General features: G+C 43.0%; 1 long non-coding RNA gene across 1 annotated transcript; it reads right to left on the bottom strand.

Annotated features, from left to right (window-relative positions):
- Positions 1-10595: 10595 nt before the first annotated feature.
- Positions 10596-16558, bottom strand: LOC137538159 (uncharacterized). The gene is made up of 2 exons (XR_011024694.1): positions 15560-16558; positions 10596-12908 (listed from the first exon to the last, which is right to left on the bottom strand). It is a non-coding gene; the product is annotated as an uncharacterized lncRNA (long non-coding RNA).
- Between the last annotated feature and the right edge of the window lie 6554 nt (positions 16559-23112).

Below are 23112 nucleotides of genomic sequence, written 5' to 3'. Positions count from 1 at the left end.
CAAATCGCCGCGGTATAAATTTGCATGTGAATTCGCATGAATGATGCTGTATGCTAATTTAGCCATGGTAGTGCGTGTGCGAATTCGCATGAAAATTCTCATACACCCACATAGCAGTATGTGGTATGCAAATTCTAATGGCTCTGCTATGCGGATTTTTCACGCGAACGAAAACGCTCATAAATCCTGACAAGTGGAAACAGTCCCATCCACTTGTATTGGCTATGTGAATTCGCATTCGGCAAACGCATGCGAATTCGCGATAGTGGAAACGGGCCCTTAGGGGGTAATGGCCATTTTTAAAATTAAGTACAGAGAAATCCATTGATCACAGTGGACAAATGGGACGCAGGAGAGGAGAAAGAGATTGAGTAGTAGGCTACACCGGAGGTAAGTATGACCTGTGTATGGTTATTTTGACTATTTCATTTCAGTTCAGGTTCTCTTTAAGGTAAATATCTGATTTTGGTTCCGAGCTTTGGCTCAGGATTGCTTTGCTTTGTCGTATGAAACCAAAATATTATGCATGTCATTGATAGACAGACCTATTTGTCATTTAATACCCCTAGCTCAGATTTAGTGGCATAGCAATAGGAGATGCAGAGGTTGCGATCGTGCCAGGGGCCTTCCTTCATCCATCTTATTAGCTTTGCATGATGCTATGCTGGTAATGATCCCCTACTTACACCTCTCTGACACTGCAGCTGTCCCCTCCCCTGCTTACATCTCTCTGACACTGCAGCTGTCCCCTCCCCTGCTTACACCTCTCTGACACTGCAGCTGTCTCCTCCCCTGCTTACACCTCTCTGACACTGCAGCTGTCTTCTCCCCTGCTTACACCTCTCTGACACTGCAGCTGTCCCCTCCCCTGCTTACACCTCTCTGACACTGCAGCTGTCCCCTCCCCTGCTTACACCTCTCTGACACTGCAGCTGTCTGCTCCCCTGCTTACATCTCTCTGACAATGCCGCTGCCCCCTCCCCTGCTTACACCTCTCTGACACTGCCGCTGCCCCCTCCCCTGCTTACACCTCTCTGACACTGCAGCTGTCCCCTCCCCTGCTTACACCTCTCTGACACTGCAGCTGTCCTCTCCTCTGCTTACACCTCTCTGACACTGCAGCTGTTCCCTCCCCTGCTTAAACCTCTCTGACACTGCAGCTGTTCCCTCCCCTGCTTACACCTCTCTGATGCTGCAGCTGTCCCCTCCCCTGCTTAAACTCTCTGACACTGCAGCTGCCCCCTCCCCGGCTTACACTCTCTGACACTGCAGCTGTCCCCTCCCCTGCTTACACCTCACTGACACTGCATATGTCCCCTCCCCTGCCTACACCTCTCTGACACTGCAGCTGTCTCCTCCCCTGCTTACACCTCTCTGACACTGCAGCTGTCCCCTCCCCTGCTTACACCTCTCTGACACTGCAACTGTACCATCACCTACTTACACTCTGACACTGTAGCTGTCCCCTCCCCTGCTTACACCTCTCTGACGCTGCAGCTGTCCCCTCCCCTGCTTACACCTCTCTGACACTGCAGCTGTCCCCTCCTATGCTTACACCTCTTTGTCGCTGCAGCTGTCCCCTCCCCTGCCTACACATCTGACACTGCAGCTGTCCCCTCCCCAGCCTACACCTCTCTGACACTGCAGCTGTCCCCTCCCCTGCTTACACCTCTCTGACACTGCAGCTGTCTCCTCCCCTGCTTACACCTCTCTGACACTGCAGCTGTCCCCTCCCCTGCTTACACCACTCTGACACTGCAGCTGTCCTCTTCCCAGCTTACACCTCGTTGACACTGCAGCTATCCCCTCCCCAGCTTACACCTCTCTGACACTGCATCTGTCCCCTCCCCTGCTTACACCTCTCTGACACTGCAGCTGTCCCCTCCCCTGCTTAAACTCTCTGACACTGCAGCTGCCCCCTCCCCAGCTTACACTCTCTGACACTGCAGCTGTCCCCTCCCCTGCTTACACATATCTGACACTGCAGCTGTCCCCTCCCCTGCTTACACTCTCTGACACTGCAGCTGTTCCCTCTCCTGCTTACACTCTCTGACACTGCAGCAGCCCTCTCCCCAGCTTACACCTCTCTGACACTGCAGCTGTCACCTCCCCAGCTTACACCTCTCTGACACTGCAGCTGTCCCCTCCCCTGCTTCCACCTCTCTGACACTGCAGCTGTCCCCTCCCCTGCCTACACATCTGACACTGCAGCTGTCCGCTCCCCTGCTTACATCTCTCTGACACTGCCGCTGCCCCCTCCCCTGCTTACACATCTCTGACACTGCAGCTGCCCTATCCTCTGCTTACACCTCTCTGACACTGCAGCTGTTCCCTCCCCTGCTTAAACCTCTCTGACACTGCAGCTGTTCCCTCCCCTGCTTACACCTCTCTGATGCTGCAGCTATCCCCTTCCCTGCTTACACCTCATTGACGCTGCAGCTGTCCCCTCCCCTGCCTACACCTCTGACAATGCAGCTGTCCCCTCCCCAGCCTACACCTCTCTGACACTGCAGCTGTCCACTCCCCTGCTTACACCTCTCTGACACTGCAGCTGTCCCCTCCCCTGCTTACACCTCTCTGACACTGCAGCTGTCCCCTCCCCTGCTTACACCACTCTGACACTGCAGCTGTCCTCTTCCCAGCTTACAGCTCTCTGACACTGCTGCTGTCCCCTCCCCTGCTTACACCTCTGACACTGCAGCTGTCCCCTCCCCAGCTTACACTTCTCTGACACTGCAGCTATCCCCTCCCCAGCTTACACCTCTCTGACACTGCTGCTGTCCCCTCCCCTGCTTACACCTCACTGACACTGCATATGTCCTCTCCCCTGCCTACACCTCTCTGACACTGCTGCTGTCCCCTCCCCTGCTTACACCTCTTTGACGCTGCAGCTGTCCCCTCCCCTGCCTACACATCTGACACTGCAGCTGTCCCCTCCCCAGCCTACACCTCTCTGACACTGCAGCTGTCCCCTCCCCTGCTTACACCTCTCTGACACTGCAGCTGTCCCCTCCCCTGCTTACACCTCTCTGACACTGCAGCTGTCCCCTCCCCTGCTTACACCTCTCTGACACTGCTGCTGTCCCCCCCTGCTTACACCTCACTGACACTGCATCTGTCCCCTCCCCTGCTTACACCTCTCTGACACTGCAGCTGTCCCCTCCCCTGCTTAAACTCTCTGACACTGCAGCTGCCCCCTCCCCAGCTTACACTCTCTGACACTGCAGCTGTCCCCTCCCCTGCTTACACATATCCGACACTGCAGCTGTCCCCTCCCCTGCTTACACTCTCTGACACTGCAGCTGTTCCCTCTCCTGCTTACACTCTCTGACACTGCAGCTGCCCCCTCCCCAGCTTACACCTCTCTGACACTGCAGCTGTCACCTCCCCAGCTTACACCTCTCTGACACTGCAGCTGTCCCCTCCCCTGCTTACACATATCTGACACTGCAGCTGTCCCCTCCCCTGCTTACACTCTCTGACACTGCAGCTGTTCCCTCTCCTGCTTACACTCTCTGACACTGCAGCTGTCCCCTCCCCTGCTTACACCTCTCTGACACTGCAGCTGTAGCCTCCTCTGCTTACACCTCTCTGACACTGCAGCTGTCCCCTCCCCTGCTTACACCTCTCTGACACTGCAGCTGTCCCCTCCCCTGCTTACACCTCTCTGACACTGCAGCTGTTCCCTCCCCTGCTTACACCTCTCTGATGCTGCAGCTGTCCCCTCCCCTGCCTACACCTCTGACACTGCATCTGTCCCCTCCCCTTTTGGAGCTTTATATTAATAGAGTGCTTGGGGCCCCATGGAAAACTCGCACTGGGGCCCCTAACTTCTCAGCTATGTCACTGCCCAGACTTATGCTGCTTTGTTTCATATTGTGGAGAATATACATTAATTTGCAATGCACAAACTTTTCTGCATTGTTTATAAACCGTTTTTTTTTTAACTTTCAGTTTTCATTAGTAGGAAGGTTAGTAGTTGAGGCCCCGCACAGCTCTGGGCCCCCTGTGATCGCAGGGTTTGCTCCCTTCTAGTTAAAGTGGCCTGAAAGTTATCATTTCTACTTTGCAAAACAAGGGGTTGGAAATGAAAAGTATATAATGTATATACACCTCACTGACACTGCATATGTCCTCTCCCCTGCCTACACCTCTCTGACACTGCTGCTGTCCCCTCCCCTGCTTACACCTCTTTGACGCTGCAGCTGTCCCCTCCCCTGCCTACACATCTGACACTGCAGCTGTCCCCTCCCCAGCCTACACCTCTCTGACACTGCAGCTGTCCCCTCCCCTGCTTACACCTCTCTGACACTGCAGCTGTCCCCTCCCCTGCTTACACCTCTCTGACACTGCAGCTGTCCCCTCCCCTGCTTACACCTCTCTGACACTGCTGCTGTCCCCTCCCCTGCTTACACCTCACTGACACTGCATCTGTCCCCTCCCCTGCTTACACCTCTCTGACACTGCAGCTGTCCCCTCCCCTGCTTAAACTCTCTGACACTGCAGCTGCCCCCTCCCCAGCTTACACTCTCTGACACTGCAGCTGTCCCCTCCCCTGCTTACACATATCCGACACTGCAGCTGTCCCCTCCCCTGCTTACACTCTCTGACACTGCAGCTGTTCCCTCTCCTGCTTACACTCTCTGACACTGCAGCTGCCCCCTCCCCAGCTTACACCTCTCTGACACTGCAGCTGTCACCTCCCCAGCTTACACCTCTCTGACACTGCAGCTGTCCCCTCCCCTGCTTACACATATCTGACACTGCAGCTGTCCCCTCCCCTGCTTACACTCTCTGACACTGCAGCTGTTCCCTCTCCTGCTTACACTCTCTGACACTGCAGCTGTCCCCTCCCCTGCTTACACCTCTCTGACACTGCAGCTGTAGCCTCCTCTGCTTACACCTCTCTGACACTGCAGCTGTCCCCTCCCCTGTTCACTCTTACATTATCATTTCTACTTTGCTCTAAAAGATTCCTTACAGCTTTAAAGCTACTATCACAGAAAAAAAGTCTAGCAGAACATCACTGAAATGGTTAAACACAGCACTTTGTCCTGCTATTCAGCTTCAAATCCGCATCTAAACTGGAGATAACAGTATCGTCTTTACTTGTTATAATATAAAAAGAATAAAATGCAATGGCAGCTTTCAGGGCAAGAAAAACGACACTTTGGAAACTCGTAATGTGTAGACAGACAATATTACTTGTGGACAAATGCAAATATGAGATCTGTATGGGTAATAAAAAGCAGGAAAACACATTTTTATTGAATGTTATGTCAGAGTTTCAGACCACCTTAAACCTTTGCTGTGTATTTTATTTATTGTACTGCGCTGGGTCATAGGTTGGCGCTTTTATAAATACAATATATAATAATGTGCAGTCCCGGACACGTGCCTCCTCCATCATGGTCCCGCAGCTGAGAGCATTCTGCGCATGTGTTCTTCATAAAGATGCTTAGCTTTCGCATGCGCAAAATGCTCCCGGCTACAGGAGCGCGATTGAGGAGACGTGGAGTTGGAAAAGTGCATGCCGGATCAAAGGTGTTAATTCGGGTGACAGCGGCACAAGGGAGGGGACCTGGAGGACAGTGGAGAGACATAAAAGACAATGGGGGGAGGGGGGGGGGGGGGCTGGAAGGAGTCCCAGGTAAGTATGAATGTACTCTTTTCCCCTGGTTCAGGTGTGCTGTAAATAAACATATGTGCTGTAAATAAACATATATACTTGTAATCTATACAGTCATCTTCTTTTCAAACTACCAATACTTCTTGAAAACCCTGTTAACATATCTCCCAACTGTCCCTCTTTTGGAGGGACAGTCCCTCTTTGGGAACCCAGTCCCTCTGTCCCTCTGTCCCTCTTTCGGGGCTGATGTACAGATCTTTGTAAATATTTGTATTTTTCTACTCAAAGTGGGATAAAACTGGCATAGCCTTCAATAAAAATGTGTTTTCCTGCTTTTTATTACCCATACAGTCACCATATTTGCTTTTTGTGCTCAAGTATTATTGTCCATTTACAAATTACAAGTTCCCGAAGTACGGTTTATCTGCTCTGAAAGCTGCCATTGCATGTTATTGCATAGCTGTATTTATACTGTACATAGTGATCTCTTCTTAGCTCTCTGCTTCTACAGCAGAGAGAGCTCATTTTCAGCACAGCTAGAAAAGTATAGTAATTGTATCTGACCAAGGAATGTAAACAAAAAGATAATGTTATGCCCTCTTTGGATGAGGCAGCAAGCTTTCCACTGACAAAGAAAGTGCTGTGTTTAACTGTTTGAATGCGGCTCTGCTACAATTTTTTTTTTTTTTTTTTTTTTTTTTTTGTGGTACTAGATTTTAGGCTGTAAATAATCTTTTAGAGATTTTTTGTAAAGAGGAAATGCTGAGTTTCATACCACTTTAAAAGTGTGTTTAATTCACTCTAAACTTTACTTCCATCCTTTAAATTGATATATCTCTTCTTTCCAAATGTTAATATTAAGGAAACCTAATGATGTGGTATGAATTCTAAAACTACTACATCTTGTGCTTATAGATTCTTTGTGGTATGCATGACTAAGGGCCTGTCAGGGGCGTGTCTGGAGGTGTGGCAGATTTGTCTGGAGGTGTGGCAGAGGCATGTCTTGATGCATGTTAGGAGCATGTCTTAGGGCTCATTCTCACTTAAGCAGGAATCGTGCGATTCCCACTCAAGGCAAACTGCTAGGGGTTTTTAAAAACCGCTAGCACATGTAACGCTATGGCAGTGTTCTCACTGCCGCATTTGCGGTTAGCATTAACTGCAAATGTGTTGCATGCAGCGGTTTGCCGGCGATTCCGGAGCGATCGCGATTAGCATGTATAGAACCGCTAACAGCGATCGCTCCCAAACCGCTACAGTGTCCAGTGATTTTTCCGCGTTAATCGCGGAAAAATCACTCCTGCATTACCACCGGTTTTAAGTGTGAACGGACCCCAAGGTGTCCCTATTTATTACTTTAGAAAGTTGGGACTCTTTGGAGGTATGGCGTTACTTTCTGAATAGAGAACTGAATCCTGTCTTGATATTGTGCTGTGTTTGTGCAGCTGTCCATTGTGAATTACAGGGTGGACGTTAACGTCTGATCTCTTATGAATAATCTGTGGGCGTCCCTTCCCCCATACGACTTGACAAGACATTAGTACTCCTCCCCCTCCCGATGTGACTTTATAAGTACGGTCCAATAATCCGAGGAGCTGTAACTTGCTTGTTCTGAAGATTAGCTCCTCTCATCAGTGAATATATAGCGTCTGACAAGACGGTGCAGGAGAGAAGAGCCATATGCCTGGGAACGCCAGTGACCTGATTTCCCTCTCACCTCGGCCCCCATCCAGGGTTTCGTTTACAGAAAATAAATGTCAGCTTTAACACGCCGGTCCCCGTATCTCGCTGCGCTGTTATCAAATAAACATGAAGTCAGATTATATTATTCTATAACTCATGCTTCTTAGAACTCGCAAACACAATCGCAGTAATGCTCGGAGAATCGTCCAAAGAGTATCTGTGAATGGGAACCAGCTGTGTGAGATCTCATAGATCGACATCACACTTAGGGCTTGATCACGGCTGCGCTAGTGTTTTGCGCACGCTATAACTTGCGCAGCAATTTTCGTGTGCAAAAATGCGACCATCTTCGCGTGAAAATTTGTGTTTGCGCGCGAAAATGGTCGAGGTTTCAAGCAAAAATTTGCGATTGCGTGAGAAAACCGCTACGTGCGTTATACAGCGCACAAAACTCTAGCGCGACCGTGAAAGGGTTATCACGGCTTTGTGAAACAAGCTCTCAAAGCGATGGGGCCACAGTAATAAAATATACATACCTGGGGCTTCCTCCAGCCCCCTCCGGCCTGATTGCTCCCACGCTGTCCTCTCTGACTTGCGGTTCGCCTGCAACTGTCTCCGGAAAATACTCCAGTCAGGATCAGGCTCGTACCGGCCTAGCGCAGAAAAACGTTACATGCCCACCGCAGCGTGTTCCAAATAACCACGGTGGAATCCCGACCGGATCACCATCCAAGACCGTGAGGATACCCGTGCAAGCCAGGTCCCCTGCATAAGAGGGACACAAGCGGGGCAGCTGGCAAACCTATATCGGTTTCTCCAGCCTCTACAACCAGGTGAGACCTTTCCTATAGGGCCCAGAGCCCTCACCTACTAGTATCACAGTGTGCGCTTTCTCTCCTTCCTGTCTCCATATCCAGCACTGTTCTATACAGGTAGCAGCACCTGTGATACAAGGGGACCCGCAGATCGCTCTCTGATAGTAAACTTTACTACAAAATTCCACAGATCTTGAATAGTAGTAATCATTGAAGGATACCCGAGGTGACATGTGACATGATAAGATAGACATGTGTATGTACAGTGCCTAGCACACACATAACTAGGCTGTGTTCCTTTTTTTTCTTTCTCTGCCTGAAACAGTTAAACATCAGGTATGTAAGTGGCTGACTCAGTCCTGACTCAGACAGGAAGTGACGACAGTGTGACCCTCACTAATAAGAAATTCCAACTATAAGACCCTTTCCTAGCAGAAAATGGCTCCGGAGAGCAGGAAAGAGATAAAAAGGGATAATAGTTCATAGATTTTAGCTCTGGCATACTTCAATGAATGTGTCATTGAGCAAAAACAATAAAACAGTTAAAACGTAAAAAGTAGATTTAAACATAAAATAAAACTGTGGAATATCTTTAAAAAGTCATTTTTAGGAGAAGGAAGATAGATACAATTGTTTATTTCATTAGTTTATTTTCGCCTCAGGTGTCCTTAAACAAACTGTTCCCCATCCCTGTCGGGAACCTCTAACCGGAGCAGTTATTTGCAGCGCAGGAGATTTGGGCGCAGCCGGCGCCACCATAGACCATAATAGGAATTATAGCTATATCGGCGCACAGGGAGTAACATCGGAGCCGTCAGAAGACAGAGCTGAAGTTACTTTTAAAACACTGTAATTCGGCCTTCAGCTATAGCTGGATGCTGAATTACATTATTCCCCACTATCCACACGGACCTGGAGGGGGAATAGTAATTACCGCCGCCGGGACTTGTGCAGGAGCAGGATAAGCCATATACCGGCTGTATCCTGCGCCCAAGTCTACCGGTGCCGATTACATATGTGTGCCCTCTGACACTGTGGTTGTCCTTGTCAGGCCAAAGTAAAACCTTCCCATAGCTCCTTAGCTATGCCACAATGCACTATACATTACCTGTCCATGGCTGCGACTTGTCCTCTGCTGACTCCAGGAGTGCTGTCCTTCATCCATACATGACACCCACATGGTTGCCGAGTAACGCGGGTGTGTGTGTGACATCACACACATGCCCGCGTTACTCTCGCCAACCACATGGGCTTATTTTGAGGCGGTTTTTCTTTCCGATTCCCTGCGCTCGGGTGTGCGATTCTTTTTTTGGTAATTCACTCCCTGACGCAAGTCAGGAAGTGAACTCTTTGATCTGGAAAATAATAAATACAATGTATTTATTCCTAAAAACGCCAACGCAATCACTCCACAAAGCTGTTTTGTGAACGTTTAGCGTTTTTCCTATACCTTCTATTGAGGCGGAATCACCTCAAAAATGGCTCTAGCACCGCTTATCTAAACGGATCGGAAACGAACCACTTAGATGTGAACTCTCTCATAGAGAATCATTGTGTAAGCACTTTCAGGGCGATTTTGAAAAATCGCCCACGCTTAAAAAATAACAAAAACGCCCCTAGATTGAACAGGCCTTGAAAGGGAATAAATATGTTGCAAATGTATGGTAAAAGATCTGTAGCAAGGAGAGTACAGTGAAAAAAGTCTCCATAATTCTGAGATCAGATGCTTATGAAGGTCTTTATGGTGCAGTTTTCCTGTTACAGGTAGTCTGAGTTTGGGATCTCTAAGTTGGTCTCCGGTTGGGATAGAACTCCTTCCTGTCACCGCTCACCTCCTCATAGACCTGATACTCCAGTTGTATGATCACTTCATGCACAGCCTCACCCCCTCCGACCCGCCTGCTGCAGTGAGAGAGACAGATGTCTGTGACAGATGTGTTGTCTTCTGTGAAGAATGCCGCCATTTCTGTGTGTTTATTTACCCTGGCCATGAACTCTCCCAAACTTGTGAACATTATGTTTATGATGAACTGAATCTGCTTCCAGTCGCTGCTGGCGTCCAATTATGGATGACAAACGCCTGAGCTGCGAGTTATTCATTTCTAGCAACATACTTTTTCTTTCAAAGGTAAAATAAAATGAATAAAATGACATATGCATGCACAGAAATGCAAAATGCAAAACCTGAACGGAAAAATAAAACTCAAAATAAACATACACAAGTCATACTTACCTCCCATGTAGTCTACTCCTCAATCTCCTCCTCTCCTGCGTCCCATTTGTCCACTGTGACTGTGATCAATGGAATTCTCAGTCCTGCATTTGAAACATGGCCATTACCCCATAACAGCTTCCTGGTCAGCACACTGTTATACTGTAATATCACCCACTTGAGCCATAGGGAGTGTTAAATGTTAAAATGAGGGATTTGTAACTTGAACACAAAGTCTTTCAGAGACCAGAGTAAATCATTTTAAAAGGATGTGGTTGTTTATTTAACATTATTGATTTTCCATGAATATTCAAAAATATAAATCAATAAAGGTACAAATCTTAGTTACGTTACAAATGATTACAAAAAATGAACAAATTGATTGTATGTCTGTATGTATGAAAGTATGTGTGTGTCTGTGAAGAGAAAATGGCAGAATGACCCACTCCCGCCTAAAACTCCTTACATAAAGAAATGGGCTGGGCCCACAGTATGTCCCAATGCTATCTGTGATTGGTTTGTTCAAACAATGCTGTAGTCTCTATTTGCTGACTTCCATACCTAGCTGCTTCAGCTAACTCCTCATATATCACAAAGAGAGCACATGTTTCAATCCGGTTGAAACTGGTATTCCAACAGCCTCATTGTAACACTATGGCTTGAGACATAATGGGATACAGCTGTCTTACCAACTTCTGACTGGGGGGGATGGTTAGGCATAGAATTCCTGAGAGCAGGACTGTTGTCTATAGAATTACCAACCCAGCCTTGTACGCCTATGCTAGATAATAGAAGATTTCTTTCAATCAGTCTTATCAATATCACATATATAATTGATCTATAGCTTTGATATCTCAATCGCGTCACATCCAATATAGATAATTATGGTTCTCATCACAACAGGGCCCTAGTTATGAGGAGAGCTTAAATCATCACATATTTAGATTGCTCAGAGATTAAAATATTAAAACTACTTATTACATTTCCCCCTTTATAGAAGTAAAATCTTATATTAAAATTACTTTCACTTCTATAAATACCCTTTGTATATTTTAATCATTATCAAAATTTTTGTTAAAATATAACAGTCATATTCTGTAATCTTTCATTAATAATTACCTTCAAATTTGCTACCTCTAAATTTTTAGACAAATTAATAACTTTTATTTAAACTAATTGCATGTATATGCTCTTCATACATCCCTTGTGTACGAACTCAGAGGAAAAAAAAAAAAAAAAACCCTTAACCTCTTCCTTGCTAGACTTAACTTTAACAGCAACTTCTTCTGTACTCTCATGTGTAATTGAAACAGTGTGTGTTAACCCTTTCACATCCTGTTGTATAGGGAATTTTACCTTTGACAAAAACGGTAGATTCTTCTTAAAATTAAACTAATACCCTTAAACTAAACATGCAAGCATGATGACAAATCTAAACTTTGAATTTCATTACTTTTTCTTCCATTTTAAAATGATCATAAAACCCTGTTTATAAAAACAATCCTAATAATGTATATAATTAACTGGATTACCTAATAATGTTACATAATAATCAGATGTATTGCCTTACAACTACTAATATCATTAAAATATTATTCATTCATCTTGGTGGAATTCATATCACTTATCCATCCCAAATCAATATGAATTAATGTATACCTGTATTCTTCAATTATGTCATACCTCCTTTAAAACTTTGTATTACTGTTTGGAAATATCTATAAAATATATAGTTTGAAGTTTCAAACATCTCCTAATCAGATATGGTTTCCATTATTAATAAAAATTAAAAATATTAAATCATAAAAATGTGTAATTTAAGGACATAATACTGATGCAATGTGTATAATAATACCTTCCCATCATCTGATTTACATTAACAGTTTATTATGCTATCTAACTAGCCCTTTGCTTTCTGACAAGCCTTTTGCTTTCTGACAAGCCTTATTATCTTTAAATCAGATTTCAAAGTTTCTTAATACAACCCATTAATTATATCAATGATCTTTGCACCATCTAAAATTCCTTTTCTAATATTTTGATCAAACTCTCAAAATAACTTTGCATACCAGATATATTATGGAAACCCCTTTCTATCAAAAATATCAATTTCCAAACATTAATCAAAAATTTACCTTATTTTTTTTTTAAAACTGAAAGGATCTATAAGCTATTGGATAAAAAAAACTTTCCTTAAAAACCTTTTCTGTTCTTATCAATATTTTTCCTAAACTTTTTCATTACCTTATGAAAATATCACATAAAATCTAATTCTGTTCTGTAACAAATAAAACAAACAATTAAACTCAAAACACCAAAAATGTCTTTTTCATGTGTGTCCAATTAAAAATTATATGTGTGTAAAGAGATTAGATTCTCAGTTCAGTTCATGAAAAGTGGGGAGGGAAAAGAAAAAAAAACTCTTCATGTCTTCAAGCACTTCTGTTCATTCCTTTATCAATGGAAGCATGGAATCTCCTCTCAATAGGCTCGTTAGCATGTGAAAGCCTTGTAATTTTCGCCATTTCTGCATGTGACCTTTTACGTCAATCAATCTTTAGAGATACATCTATAATTAAAAAATATGGTATCAATGATCTTATTTCAAGAAAATAACTTTAAACTTTTTGTTCCCCCTTTGAACAACAAACTCATATGACATTGTCTAAATTGCAATCCTTTGATGAGGACACAAACCATGAACTTTAATAAATCTCGTTTATCTAATAAACATAAGTTTCATAACCTTAGATAAACCTTAAAATAAAGCTCAATAAAATAAAAAAAAAACACAATGTCATCTTAAAACCATCCTTCACACTTTATTGTGAGGACAACAAAGTTATATTCTCTTATGTAAATGTGTAACAGCATGTTAATATGTGTGTGTGCGTTTATATAACATGCTAATCTCATGTGTATATGTCATTATTAGTATACCTGCTGTGTGTGTGCGCAAGTTGCAAGTAACTAAATGATACCCTTACATTTCTTTCACAATGATATCTCAAAAATGATCAATACTTTATTTATAAAAACTTCTTACATATCTTTACTCATGCAGTTTGAGTGACAGCTAATGGCTTCAGATTACAGGACTCCAGCTGTTCTTAATTAACCCTACTCTCGCTTTGACATAGATGCCACTGTTTCTTATACAAACAGAGGAAAGCATTTCCTAAACAGCTTCTGCTGAAACATTTCTATGTCACTAAAACTTAACTTGAAAACTTTTCTTTAATTTTTATTTAAAATGACCATCTACTAAAATACATTGCAACTGATGTAACCAATTGCTAGTATCCAAAATAAACTCAAGGAAACATGAAATCCACTTTCCTATAAATAACTGATACTCGAATTACTTTTAAATCCAATATCCCATTCAATATTGTACCTCAATTTTCATCAATTTACAGAAAGGAAGGAAATCACCACCATCTCTGATTCTCTTCACATACTTCCCAGGAAACAAAATTTAATAATTAAGGAGATAGAATACATGTGTACACCAAATCATAAAAGGGGAATAAAAAAAATATTATCACATAAACACATATAGAATTCACAACCAATAACTTTTATCAGAGTTCTGCTTTAACCTGTTGTCCTTTAAACGTTTAATTTTTAAATTTCCTTGAATTTGAATATATTGTGTACAGTCTAAAATATCAGTGCATACATTACTGTATTAATAATCTACAGCAATGACCAAAATATACAATCTTATTTCAGATATTCGATACACCAACACCAAGTCCCTTGTATACCAATAATTTGAACTGGCACAACTGATTTCACACCTCTGACCGGAAAAGATATGAAACCACCTGTCACCATTCATCAATTATATTTTTATAAATTCCCATTTCTCCTCCGGTAAAGAAAAATCGATCTTTACAAAAATAATGCATATATAAGTATAAAGATATACTTATTCATGACCAATCACTTATGGGACTGAGCATTCAGCACATATATATCCTGATCATATTTCCAATCATCACTCACATTAGACTGAACACACATATTGTCTTTTAAAAATATATCTTTACCTTATAAACTGTCAAACTCATCTAAATATAATAACTATAGTCATGAGCTACCAAATTTATTTATACATCACAGATCAAATTCTTATGTAATTGATGCAATCGTTATTTGCAACAATTCAGCTTTATTTAATCAAAATTAAACCAAATCTCTTTATTTCACAATAAACTCACTAAGAATAACCTCCTGACTAAACCTATAACTTAAAAAAACTTATATTATCAACTTTTGTGTAAATCGATTGTCAAAATATATATCTGTCATCTATGGACACAAGCAATCACATCTTACTTATGAATGCTTACCCTTATCACCATATCCTCATCAATCCTCTAATACAGAAACAGATATGTCTATCATTAAACTATGGTGATTAATTCTCCTATGCAACCTTATAATAAGCTAATTTTAATTAATTATTTTTTTTTTTTTTTTAATATCAATTATTATATTAGTGACTATATTTATACTTTTTATCAAAACTCAAATGGAAAAATAGGACAACTCTGAAACTTGAATGAAATTTTCATAACATATATAGCTTGCAATACAAATACTTTTATGTGACATCTGCAATGATTTTACATTCCTACTAGAATAGCTGTCATATGAAACCTGTTGCTACTTCTGCTGCTGATACATGTCATTTTGGTAACCAGAAACGTTTTATTTTTCCCTGGCTTTCAGGATTACTGCGCTTCTAATAAACCATTATTACAGATATATTTCCTTTTTATATAAACTGTCACTTATTCATGGCTTACACATTTTCTTTTACACAAGTAGCCAATTAGCATAAATACAAAACCCTTACTTTACTTATAGAAGCTAATATGCTAAATCTACTCCTATGATCCAATTACACTATCTTAAGCTTCAATTTAAACCATTTTTTCCCAAATTTAGCTTGCAGCTTTGTAGACAAAAATATCTGCATCTTTAAATAAACAATACCATTAACGAAGTCTGCATCCTGTCTGCTACCACTAAGGCATTTTACATAGGAATGATAAGAACATTCCTTTTGCATGCTGTTCATTTTAGCAAACTCTAAGTAACTATTTCCCTAATTAACTAACAAATATTCTTTATTTCTTTAACAACTTTGGGCACTCATCTAACTTTTAAGACTTTTAGCTAATTCAACAGGGAATAAAGCATAGTCACCTTATGCAGACAGACTTCTGGTATCACCCACATGACGTCAATCATCAGATCTCCTCTCTGGTCTGGTCTCATCCCTTGCTTCAGATTCAACGCAATAGAGTTTCACAAGAAGACAGCTCCGCTTCCTTTTTTTGCTCGTTCCCCGATTTTGAAACGAATTTGCGATTTAGCTGTGTTCTTTGTAAATCTTATTTTACGAGTGGCTGGCTCACCATTGTTAAATGTTAAAATGAGGGATTTGTAACTTGAACACAAAGTCTTTCAGAGACCAGAGTAAATCATTTTAAAAGGATGTGGTTGTTTATTTAACATTATTGATTTTCCATGAATATTCAAAAATATAAATCAATAAAGGTACAAATCTTAGTTACGTTACAAATGATTACAAAAAATGAACAAATTGATTGTATGTCTGTATGTATGAAAGTATGTGTGTGTCTGTGAAGAGAAAATGGCAGAATGACCCACTCCCGCCTAAAACTCCTTACATAAAGAAATGGGCTGGGCCCACAGTATGTCCCAATGCTATCTGTGATTGGTTTGTTCAAACAATGCTGTAGTCTCTATTTGCTGACTTCCATACCTAGCTGCTTCAGCTAACTCCTCATATATCACAAAGAGAGCACATGTTTCAATCCGGTTGAAACTGGTATTCCAACAGCCTCATTGTAACACTATGGCTTGAGACATAATGGGATACAGCTGTCTTACCAACTTCTGACTGGGGGGGATGGTTAGGCATAGAATTCCTGAGAGCAGGACTGTTGTCTATAGAATTACCAACCCAGCCTTGTACGCCTATGCTAGATAATAGAAGATTTCTTTCAATCAGTCTTATCAATATCACATATATAATTGATCTATAGCTTTGATATCTCAATCGCGTCACATCCAATATAGATAATTATGGTTCTCATCACAACAGGGCCCTAGTTATGAGGAGAGCTTAAATCATCACATATTTAGATTGCTCAGAGATTAAAATATTAAAACTACTTATTACAGGGAGACATTTATTATTATCTAGTATTTATATAGCACTAACATCTTCCACAGCGCTGTACAGAGTACCGGTACATAGTCATGTCACTGACTGTCCTCAGAGGAGCTCACCATGTAATCCTAACATAGTCATAGTCTAATGTCCTACCATATTATTATTATGTATTTATATAGCACTGACATCTCCTGCAGCACATTACAGAGTACATAGTCATGTCACTGACTGTCCTCAGAGGAGCTCACACTCTAATCCTACCATAGTCATAGTCTAATGTCCTACCATATTATTATTATGTATTTATATAGCACTGACATCTTCTGCAGCACATTACAGGGTACATAGTCATGTCACTGACTGTCCTCAGAGGAGCTCACACTCTAATCCTACCATAGTCATAGTCTAATGTCCTACCATATTATTATTATGTATTTATATAGCACTGACATCTCCTGCAGCACATTACAGAGTACATAGTCATGTCAGTGACTGTCCTCAGAGGAGCTCACAATCTAATCCTACCATAGTCATAGTGTAATGTCCTACCATATTATTATTATGTATTTATATAGCACTGACATCTCCTGCAGCACATTACAGAGTACATGGTCATGTCACTGACTGTCCTCAGAGGAGCTCACACTCTAATCCAACCATAGTCATAGTGTAATGTCCTACAATATTATTATTATGTATTTATATAGCACTGACATCTTCTGCAGCACTGTACAGAGTACATAGTCATGTCACTGACTGTCCTCAGAGGAGCTCACCATGTAATCCTAACATAGTCATAGTCTAATGTCCTACCATATTATTATTATATATTTATATAGCACTGACATCTCCTGCAGCACATTACAGAGTACATAGTCATGTCACCGACTGTCCCCAGAGGAGCTCACACTCTAATCCTACCATAGTCATAGTCTAATGTCCTACCATATTATTATTATGTATTTATATAGCACTGACATCTTCTGCAGCACTGTACAGAGTACATAGTCATGTCACTGACTGTCCTCAGAGGAGCTCACCATGTAATCCTAACATAGTCATAGTCTAATGTCCTACCATATTATTATTATGTATTTATATAGCACTGACATCTCCTGCAGCACATTACAGGGTACATAGTCATGTCACTGACTGTCCTCAGAGGAGCTCACAATCTAATCCTACCATAGTCATAGTCTAATGTCCTACCATATTATTATTATGTATTTTTATAGCACTGACATCTTCTGCAGCACATTACAGAGTACATAGTCATGTCACTGACTGTCCCCAGAGGGGCTCACAATCTAATCCTACCATAGTCATAGTCTAATGTCCTACCATATTATTATTATGTATTTATATAGCACTGACATCTTCTGCAGCACTGTACAGAGTACATAGTCATGTCACTGACTGTCCTCAGAGGAGCTCACACTCTAATCCTACCATAGTCATAGTCTAATGTCCTACCATATTATTATTATGTATTTATATAGCACTGACATCTCCTGCAGCACATTACAGAGTACATAGCCATGTCACTGATTGTCCTCAGAGGAGCTCACACTCTAATCCTACCATAGTCATAGTGTAATGTCCTACCATATTATTATTATGTATTTATATAGCACTGACATCTCCTGCAGCACATTACAGAGTACATAGTCATGTCACTGACTGTCCTCAGAAGAGCTCACACTCCAATCCTACCATAGTCATAGTCTAATGTCCTACCATATTATTATTATGTATTTATATAGTACTGACATCTTCTGCAGCACTTAACAGAGTACATAGTCATGTCACTGACTGTCCCCAGAGGAGCTCAGGCTCGGACAGGGCCGGCGGGAGCTCGGGATTTTGCCCAGTAGGCCTCCCTTTTAGTGGCCCCCGGGGGCCCCGAGCACTGCAGGAAGGTAGAGCAGCGGCAGGCACAGAGCGGAGGGGGGGGGGGTCCCCCCTTCCTTACTTGGGGGCCCCCATTCCACGTTTCCCCCTCCAGATCAGAGTGGCAGACCAGGGCGGCAGCGAGTGGGGAACCGATTAACTTACTACTTCTTGGTTCCCGTTCTGCGTGCCACTGCTCTGGTCTGGTCTTCTCTGTTGTACTGTCCAATCACGCTCTCACTGTGCTTCCTGTGAGAGCGTGATTGGACAGCACAGCAGAGAAGACCAGAGCAGTGGCAGGCAGAGTGGGATCATGCAGGAAGTAGAAAGTTGTTGCCCAGCTCGCTGCCACTGCGCATTCTAGCCTGGAGGGGGGAGCGGCGAGGGGGGGGCCCCAGGGGAGGGAGGGGGGGAGACTGCCTCCCCTCCCCGCTGCTCTGTGCCCGCCGCTGCTCTGTGCCCGCTGCTCTTCCTCCTTCCAGGCTACCTAGTCTGGGGACACCTATAGACCTTGCTAAACTGGGGACACCTATACAGGGGCGTAACTAGAAATCACTGGGCCCCCCTGCAAATCTTTGGATGGGGCCCCTAATACCTCCAACCCCTACCCCCCCACACACACACACACTTTCAGCACAGGTAAACTGAAAACCAATGCACGGTTAAACTGAGATGCAGTCATTAGAACAATTGTGCAGAGAACAGAAAGCTTTTTCTCTCTGTGCCCAGACTCCTCAAGCATCACTATAAGACACAGCACTTGGGGAGGGGTAGAACAGTGCTATACACAAGACCCTGCTGAACACTGAATAGGGACTGCCCACAAATCTTTGTCTGCAAAACTTTGTATGATTCCTTATCAATAGCTGAGCAGATGCAGTCATTAGAACAATTGCAGAAAGTTTTTTCTCTCCTTGCCCTTAGTTGTCAGTCTCTCAGGATGGGGCCCCCTGTGGCTTCTGGGCCCCCCTGCGGCTGCATCCCTTGCAGGATCTATTGTTACTCCCCTGCACCTATAGACCTGGATAAACTGGGAACACCTATAGACCTGGCTAACTGATTGCATTTTGTGGGGAAATCTGCTGACAATCTGATTGAATTTTGTTGGGGAAATCTGCTGCCAATCTGATTGCATTTTGTGGGGAAATCTGCTGCCAATCTGATTGCATTTTGTGGGGAAATCTGCTGCCAATCTGATTGCATTTTGTGGGGAAATCTGCTGCCAATCTGATTGCATTTTGTGGGGAAATCTGCTGCCAATCTGATTGCATTTTGTGGGGAAATCTGCTGCCAATCTGATTGCATCTTGTGGGTAAATCTGCTGCCAATCTGATTGCTTTTTGTGGGGAAATCTGATGCCAATCTGATTGCATCTTGTGGGTAAATCTGCTGCCAATCTGATTGCATCTTGTGGGTAAATCTGCTGCCAATCTGATTGCATCTTGTGGGTAAATCTGCTGCCAATCTGATTGCATCTTGTGGGTAAATCTGCTGCCAATCTGATTGCATCTTGTGGGTAAATCCGCTGCTAATCTGATTGCATCTTGTGGGGAGATCTGCTGCCAATCTGATTGCATTTTGTGGGGACATCTGCTGCCAATCTGATTGCCGGTGAAAGCTTTACTGGTGGGCCCTTAGTGTCCCAGTCCAACCATGCTCTTATTTACACTCTCATTGGGACTCTGAATGGGGAAGGAGGGAGGGAGGCACTCAGGGAGGGGAGTGAACCGCCCCTCCATCATCAGCCGCCTGTATGCACGTGCCTACCCTGCCTTATGGTAAATCCGGCCCTGGCAAAACTAAAATATTTCCTTGTGGTTCTCTACTCAGCAACTTAAAGCAAACCTGAAGTGAAAATAAACTAGAGATCATGAATTGTATGTGTAGTACAGCTAAGAAATAGAACATTATTAGTGGCAAAGAAAAGGGTCTCATATTGGTTTCCAGTATAGGAAGAGTTAAAAAAACGTTGGTTGTTATCTATGCAAAAGATTTTCTCTGAGCTCTTCGATCTAACTTGGGTCCAATACAGTCCTGTTTTCTGAAATGCTTAAACAGCCAAGAAACAGTGAGAGACAGCTTGAGATAAGGTATTTCTGCAGGAAAGTTCAAAAGATCATTATTAATGCTTTGTTTTATAGCTTGAGGGCCCATTTCACACTGTGGCTGTGCTGCAAATTGCCGCACTGCTACCGCACACTAATGAAAATCCATGGAGGGAGTTCATACTCCCCACGTTGCTGTACACTATGCTGCAAGTGCCCTATCTAACACGGTTCCATACCTACGTAACCGCGCGGCTCCTGGGGCAATCTGCGTTGGACCGGAAGTCATGTAAGTCTATGGTAACGCCCGCTGCAATTATCTGTGTCGCACATGCGTGGAAGCGTATTTTAGAAACATGCTTCTGCACACGTCATCGTTATTGATTGCCGAACAGGAAGTGAGCATCACTTCCTGCTTGGCCAGATGCTAGATGGGGAATACCGCATAGTAACATGGTTTTCTCCGAAAGCTTGTTTTTGGCGGTGTCAGTGCAGTGTAATAGGGGCCTATAACTGCAACTGTGACAGTGTAATGCAATGTTATAAAAAAAAGCTATATAAGGGCTGGTGCACACCAAAAATCACTAGCAGATCCGCAAACGCTAGCGGTTTTTGAAGAGGTTTTTCACAGCAATTCTAGGCATGTTAGAGAGACTTTCTAAACATGCCTAGCGTTGTTTGGAGCATTTTTGTGTAGCAGATTTCATATATTGTTACAGTAAAGCTGTTACTGAACAGCTTCTGTAACAAAACCGCCTGGAAAACCGCTCGGATCTGGCGTTTTTCAGAGCCGTTTTCCACTTTCCTATACTTTACATTGAGGCAGAAACGCCCCAGAAATCTCAAAAATGCTGCAGCCAGTGAGTTTGCATTTGTGGAAAAAACAACTGCTCTGGTGTACCAACCTAGCTCCCAACTGTCCCTCATTTGGAGGGACAGTCCCTCTTTGGGAGCCCTGTCCCTCTGTCCCTCTTTCCTCCTCATTTGTCCCTCTTTCAGGACTTTGTCCCTCTTTCTATGTAAATATATATATTTCTTTACTAAAATAAATGTGTTTAATTGACGCTAAACTTTATTCCCCACCTTTAAATTGATATATGACTAATTTTAAAATGTTACTATGAAGGAAAATGAACCAGGATAGAAAGAACCAGTTTGGTTTGAATTGTAAAACAACATATTTTTCTTATGCAATCTGTATGGTATGTGTAACTAGGGGTGTGCCGGGGGTGTGATCAGGGGTGTGGCAGGGCGTGGCTTAAGTGTCCCTCTTTCTTATCTCAAAAAGTTGGGAGGTATGCATTAGCCAAGCGGTTTTCCCCCAGAAAGCGTTTTAAAAAACGCTCAGAACCGCTCTTGGTGTGCACCAGTCCTAACTGAAAATAAAAATGAGACTTTTCTTTGCTACTAATGTTCTATGCATTATCCGTACTACACTTACTTTTTCTTTCCACTTCAGGTTGGCTTTTACCCTTTACTTTGTAACAGCATTCTGGCAGGCAGAGAACCATATGCCGTCCATACCTCACACTGATGAGGGTCAAAACAACCCGAAACAGCTGTCTGCAAGTTGGATTATATGGCCGTGTAAAATGTATAGCTATAGGGGTTCTGGATGTACACGCCATTGCAGAGACGAGTGATTGATGAATGATGCGATGCACTTTGAGCGCTGATTTTTGCGCATGTGACAGGGACACTTGCGAATACCTTCTGTCCTAACATGGCGATACCGTATTGACAATGTGTTAGACTTGTTAGATTTAGATCGCTTTCTGACTGAGCAGACTGCAGTGTTTTAGGAGAGTTTCTAAATTTTTATTGTTTCCATTTCTCACTTGTCACGCGTTTACGGCTGTCTTTATGGTCGGCGATACTCGCCAGTAGCACGGCGTTCCGGGACTTTCTGGAACATGCGGCCCTTTGAAGTGAGTCTGCGCTTCCTCGCTGTCTCTCTGCCCCATCTGGGTTTCCTGGAATCATCACCTGTACACGTCTTTCTCATTAAATCGCGCACTGATGTTGGGGGACCGATCCGTCCGCTGCAACGCATCGCCTTTATAAGAGCATTTTCTTCACATTTATAGCACCTCGGGGGCTTTTTTCCCATTCCAATACTTATAAAAAAATGATATGAAGACGCTGTAATACCAGTAGTCCAATATATACCGTATATTCCGGCGTATAAGACGACCCCCAACTTTTTCAGTTAAAATATAGAGTTTGGGATATGCTCGCTGTATAAGAATACGCCTCTTCCCACGCACACCAAACAAAAATAAAAAAAATCATATACTGGTGCTATGTATGAACAGATACTGGTGCTGTACTGTATGTTGTACCCAGTATATAACAGTATACAGGTGATTGACTGGTTGGATCCGGCTAGCTATCTGCGTATATTTGGCCGCATAATGCTATTAGTGCTGCTCGGATACCCTTTTTCAAAATCCGGATTCGATCCAGATCCGGATATCCAGATATCCGATCCGGGTCGGATATCCAAGTTCAAAATTTTCTGATCCGAATCGGATATCCGACCCTAGTATCCGGGATATCCGGGCAAATTCGGATATCCGGAAGTGGCCTTTAAATTGCTTTAAAAACGTTTTTAGGGTATA

Source organism: Hyperolius riggenbachi, chromosome 11 (assembly GCF_040937935.1).
Source record: "Hyperolius riggenbachi isolate aHypRig1 chromosome 11, aHypRig1.pri, whole genome shotgun sequence".
Taxonomy (NCBI): domain Eukaryota; kingdom Metazoa; phylum Chordata; class Amphibia; order Anura; family Hyperoliidae; genus Hyperolius; species Hyperolius riggenbachi.
This window is presented reverse-complemented; position numbering and strand designations above follow the sequence as displayed.